Below are 6,000 nucleotides of genomic sequence, written 5' to 3'. Positions count from 1 at the left end.
TCTCTATCTCCATCCATCGCCAGATGAAGGTTCTATGGTGATATGCAAGATATTCAACAGTGTGGCTATGGAATAAGGCCAGTTCAGGCACCCTCTCCTCTGCTGCCCAAGGACCTAGCTGGGTACATCTCCTTGGAACTGGGAACCCCTCTAGAGTCAAGTCTCTTGCCAACCTTAAAATAGCTCCCTTAATTAAGATATCTTCTTCCCTGCTCCCATATCCACCCTTCCTCCATCTCAACCATCCCATTCCCCCAAGCTCTCCCCAATCTTCCCCTTATCCCTTCTCTCTCCCCATCTCCCCTTCTTCCACCCCACCCCCAACTTTTGCCCAACGATCTTGTCTACTTCCAATATCCAGGAGGATAAATATATGTTTTTCTTTGGGTTCACCTTCTTATTTAGCTTCTCTAGGATCACGAATTATAGGCTCAATGTCCTTTGTTTATGGCTAGAATCCACTAATGAGTGAGTACATACCATATTCTTCTTTTTGGGTCTGGGTTATCTCACTCAGTAAAGTGTTTTCTATTTCCATCAATCAAATTTTGTTTTAGGTCAGAGGCTAATGTATAATCTGAAGTGAGTCTCCCCTCTTGGACTTCAGTTTTGATACACTCACAGAATACATGGATACATTAATATTGGTTTAGTGGTATTTTCATTTAAAAAGAAAACAATGCCTTAGGGCTCTCCACTGAAGCCCCTGCTATGTCTGACTGTGGCTGCTGTTGACATCTCACACTCCAGCATTTTTCTGCTTCAGAGAAGAAAACATAAAGTCTGTGGGCTCTTCCCATTTGGGCCACAGTTAGGGAATATTCACAATAATGAGCTAAACCGTTGACATTTCTGAATGGGTGGTGTGCTATTGCTCATGTGACAAACTATCTACACTTGTGACACCGTCTGACTTTCTGCATTTCATGTGTGTAATGCGGCAGCATGCTATTGTCAGAGCAGCCTGCTCTTCTGTACAATATAGGCATCCTTTGTGGAGCTCACCCAAGGACAGATTAGGCAATGGCTCACAGCCTCCATTTCCCTTTTCTCTTTCCCTCTGTTTGCTGTTTGAATTTTTGTGGGCTGTGGAGAATACAGTCAGCCATTCTGACGTAGTTTCAATTTCTGGGTTTCATTTCAGAGAGTGACCTGAAACACAGATGACTGATCTTGTCTGTTACATTCATTAGACCTTCCTGTATCCTGTCGTCCAGTAAGCAAAGCTTTATTGAGCATCTCCTGTGTTCTCAGAACTGTGCTGGGAATACCATGATGAATGAGCCAACTTTTCAAAGCAGGAAACGATCAACTTCAGATTTCACTTGAAATTTTGTCTCCATTTCTGGCTTCTGTAAAAACAAGACTATTGTAAATACTTAGGCCTTTGGAACATGTTTTCTTTTCCCCTCCAAGTGACAAAATAGACACACCTCATAGGGCTTTTATAAGGTGTTCATTGAGGTGATGTATCTGCAAATACTAAATAACAGTGCCTGGCCCTGAGCATAAAGCGTGGAGCTGTTAGGTTTGTTCTTCACAGTCTAGAGAGAAGGTGTGATGCCTATAAATACCTCCAGTCCCAGGCAAGAGTGCTGAGATGTCCAGATAAGGAGTTTTGGGGGAGGGTTTCGAAACGATAACACGATAGGGGTCCCAACATTCTCATGCATGTTAGCTGGCTTTCAAAAGGTGAGGAGGATTTAGGACGCGGATATAACCAGCCCTGTGATATTTCTTCCTGTTTCACGATAATCTCTCCTCCAACATTCCTTCCTATGCATGTTTTCTGTGTTGCCCAGTGTTTCTGTTTTCTGGCTTTGTCTATTCCAATCTATCTGTTGACTCCATGTAAGTGTCATCAAAGGATGCTCTGCCTTCCTGGTAGGTTACTAGCTTACTGTTTTCCGACTTCCCAAACGCATGCATAACATAAATACGATGTTTGGTTTCTTTTCATGAGGCAAGGTCTCACTATAGCCTGTCTCTGCCTCCCGAGTGCTGAGATTAAAGGTGTGAATCACCACACAAGTCCTCAGCACGAGAAGTTTTACTGATGTTTTAAGAGTAAAATCATTTTTGTTCCCTAAATAACTTCTGTCAGGAGCCAGGTCACATTAGTCAGATGGTGTTGGCTTGAAGGAAGTGTTCATCTCCCATAGAACTAAGAGTTTCTTTCTAGAGAATAAGAACAGATTTTTTTGAGTTGTGTGGTACAAGGGATCCTGTGACAGCTGCCCACACCTGCCTCCACCTGTGTGACTTGGCATCATAGCTCACTTTAGTAGCATAACAACTTCGCTTAGTCTCTGGGTCTGATTAGAAAATTGGCTCATTCTGGACGAGTTTCTGAGAGGTTTTTTTTTTTTTTTTTTTTTTTTTGGAGTAGCTGTCTTCTACTGACATACAGACTGACCAAACAGGATCCCACAATTTTAGCATGCCCTCCTTATTCAGCTTCAAAGTCACATGACCTTCACTAGGCCCTATTTAAAGCACTTCACTGCTTTTACTTTCACAGCGACCAAATTTTCTCACTTAAATTTAGCATATATTTTATAACACAGGACAGAGTTTGTAACCTAGTATCTAGTATGTATGTGTGTGTACATATGAATATTTATGTGTACATGTATATCTGTCTGCATCTATATCTGTTTATTAATGTACATACACATGTAGTTCAAGCATTGTTGGTTCTTACACACTACTATAAAAGCATATGTTTTCTCCCCTTTGGGTGTTGATTGTAACAAATGATTAATACCCTTTAAATTTTAGCTCCAAATTTTTGACCTTGAGAGGGATACATCTATTTAGAGAATAAGGTGTCAAGAGCTATAAGCACTTTATTAATAGCTGCTAATGGTGTGGGAGAATGCATTTAGGTTGGGTATATATTCAATAAGTGCCTGGATGGTTGTCTGTTCGGACTCATAATAAAATTTACCTGTTTTTTGTTTGGAATGAAGTAATAGTTTTATATAGCTGGGTCCTTTACGCTGATGTCTTGGAAGCCAGGGAGCCTCTAGTATTAAATCACTGTCTCTGAGAATCTTGCTCATGACGGTTCTGATACAACATCTGCTTCCAAAAATAGGCACCCATGAAGTTCTTCCATTCCCCACTCTGCATTTGGGCTCCCACAAGAGGCAGTTTGTTCGAGGAAGATCCTGTCTTCGGTCCTATGATCAAGAGTTGCTCATCTGAGTGGGCAGCTCAGTGATGCATGGGCTGCAGAGACTGGTTCTCCCTAGGGCGGCCCAGCTACTTTCACAACTGGTTGATGTTTTCCTTTAGGCTGGCTCATGTCTGGAATACAAAACTCAACAAAATTCTGAGTGTGTAAAATTTTAGAACCCACTTATATATCTTCTTTTGGAAGTGACAGAAACTGAGAATTTGACAAGAATGTGCATGTATGTGAGTCCAGACACTCACCGTTAGATGCTTCTGAAGAACAAAAAGGAAGTATCTTTGTTGTTGTTTACCACTCCGGCTTCTCTTATTTAGCTGCTGCTTCATTCTGCCTCAAGCAGTATTTGCTTTCTTCAACATGTGTGAGTTCCTGTGGTATGGAATGAACAGTTAGGCTGCGTGCTGAGTAGTACTCTGTATTTGACTAATTTATTGATTATAGTCTTCAGACAGCTGGAAGGAAGGAGCCTCACTGTGAATCTATGTAGAAATGCACAACCCAGGCCAGAACTTCGGGTCTTGGTGTTTGTGAGTCGTCTTGACCAACATGGTGACTCTGGACTTTGTCACCGAAAGTGTGAGCAGAGGCTGTCAACATCACTGAATGACTCTTTATGGTGTCCTCATACATTGACAGGAGTCAGTTTCAAATTGCCTGCTCGTCTCTACTTTGGATTCCAAGCAAATAGGAGCTTTGTGCATACAAGCTAATGCTGCAAAAAAATCTCATTTTGTTTATTTTGATATGGGTCATTCTGGGGACCAAGCCAAGATTTTATTTTCATTTTACTTTTGTGGTTTTTAGAACCAGATATATCAAAGAGACTTCTCTGTATCTTAGTTCACTTACACTGAATTCCAGAGAGGGCTGTTTTCATTTATAATAAGTTCCAAAATGATATATACACACTTGGCATCAGTGCATAACTTCAGTTGCAAGCATCTGGACATGTTTGATGTTTCCAGGTTTAAGATGGCCTCTGTTTCCTGGAGTCTGTGGTGAACTGGTGAAAGAGGCATTCAATTAAGGTGTTGGGGCTGGTGGTAAATGAGCAGCTAGGTGATGCACTTATATGATACTTAAAATTGGTTTAGTTTTTTCTTATATTGTTTTCTAGGCAACACACACACACACACACACACACACACACACACACACACACATTAAGACTTAACCGCCATGTGGCTGCAAGCTTTGATGACTTCTGGATGAAGTAGAATATTTTATGGCTTTTTACAAAGGTTTTGGCAAGAGAGTTGATTGTTCTTTAAAGGATAATGTTGAATGGGATAATATAGGGAGGATGCTTAGTAATACTAACCATTTAACCCTTTGTCCCTTTAACACTTCTCTACTCAGCTTATAGCAAAGTCTAGCTGAATCTCAATATGAAAGCTTATCAGTAATTAAAGAGGGGTTTTAATTACTTAAAGCTAAGAAAATACATTGTTTATATCTGTTCTACTTTTTTATCTCTTTACTATTTAATATCTAAAATTATATCTATAGAATGATTTCAAAGCTGTGGTCTGAGGTCTGAGTATGTCAAGAGGAATAGACACAAGTGATTAATGATGTCTACTCTGGTCACAAGAAGGGAAATGCACTCACAGAAATTGGACTGCATATTTGGTATCCATAAGAAAGCTCAAAGTTATTGTTAAAGCCAATGACTAAGAATAGTGTTTGTGTTCTTTGATTTGGTCTGCATCAGTTGTCATTCATTTCAATATTGGGATAAGGTTCTTATAAAAAAACTGTTTCTTCAAGTGCAATTTATGGTCTTCACTACTAAATTTTCTTTTTGGCTATATACTCCTTAAATGGTCCAAGATTCAAATTAAATACTTTATTGTCTTGACAAATACAATGATATTTTCCTAGGCTGCTTCTCCCTACTAAATTCTTTTGCTCCTCAAATTCTTCACTTACAAATTCTTCCTGATGGAAGTCTTGTTGCAGTGAATTATTTAACAGTTATACCCAGTTAGAAACCCCTTTTTGTATACAATTGATGGAGTCATTAAAAGTCTTTTTTCTTCAGATGGTTGAAAGTATTTCTCACAGTTTGAGTACAAATACTTACTTTAATCAGGGCTCTAAGTTAAACTTCAGATTATTTTATCAAATGTGTCAAATTAATTGAATCTAAATCATTATTTAATCATATTCCTGAGGCTGTATAAATACAAATCTAGTAATATAAATATAAAGACACTTCTTCTGTATGGCACACTCAGTTTTTCAGAACATGACAGATCCAACATGCTTTAGATATGAGAAAAATAAATGAATTCAAGTCCTTCAGGCATATATTTAGCTGTAAACTCTTTGAGAGGCATAAAGTCTGCTGGGTGCTTGTGTATACTCTGTTTCACATGTTTCTACACTCATGCTCGTTACATGGTGTTTTAGTTTTGTTGTGTTTTCTTGTTCCTCATGGAACTTCAAATTAAAGCTTTTCCTTCTTCATAATAGAGTTAGGGCAAACAGCTTGGGTGTAGCATCCTCAGTTGTGAGTTGTATGTAATCTTCTGGAATTCCTTTGTATTTACCTCTTCTTACATTTAGATTAATGGCTCTGACTGTTATAATAAGGTATGTATCACAGTAATGTAATGTAAAAATACAACATCTACCATATCCTACTGCTGTACATTCAGCGCTCTTGCTGTATAATTAAGACTGCATCTAAAGACAATAAAAACTAAGTCAAATACATGTACAGAATATTGTTTCCTCATTCTTGTATTCGGAAAGATAAGAATGGGGAAAGCAGGATGGGGAAAGATGGATAAATT

General features: G+C 38.9%; 1 long non-coding RNA gene across 1 annotated transcript in view; it reads right to left on the bottom strand.

Annotated features, from left to right (window-relative positions):
• Window positions 1-1,212: 1,212 nt before the first annotated feature.
• Window positions 1,213-6,000, bottom strand: part of LOC125406538 (uncharacterized) — a 73,386-nt gene continuing 68,598 nt past the window's right edge. The window contains exons 5-6 of the long non-coding RNA XR_015004160.2: window positions 2,951-3,568; window positions 1,213-1,352 (exon numbers count right to left, since the gene is read on the bottom strand). This is a non-coding gene — a long non-coding RNA (uncharacterized LOC125406538). The remainder of the gene's footprint in view (window positions 1,353-2,950; window positions 3,569-6,000) is intronic.

The sequence above is a fragment of the Myodes glareolus genome, chromosome 10 (assembly GCF_982192425.1).
Source record: "Myodes glareolus chromosome 10, mMyoGla1.1, whole genome shotgun sequence".
Lineage (NCBI taxonomy): Eukaryota > Metazoa > Chordata > Mammalia > Rodentia > Cricetidae > Myodes > Myodes glareolus.
The sequence above is the reverse complement of the archived record's forward strand: the minus strand, read 5'-3'. Positions and strand labels throughout refer to the sequence as shown.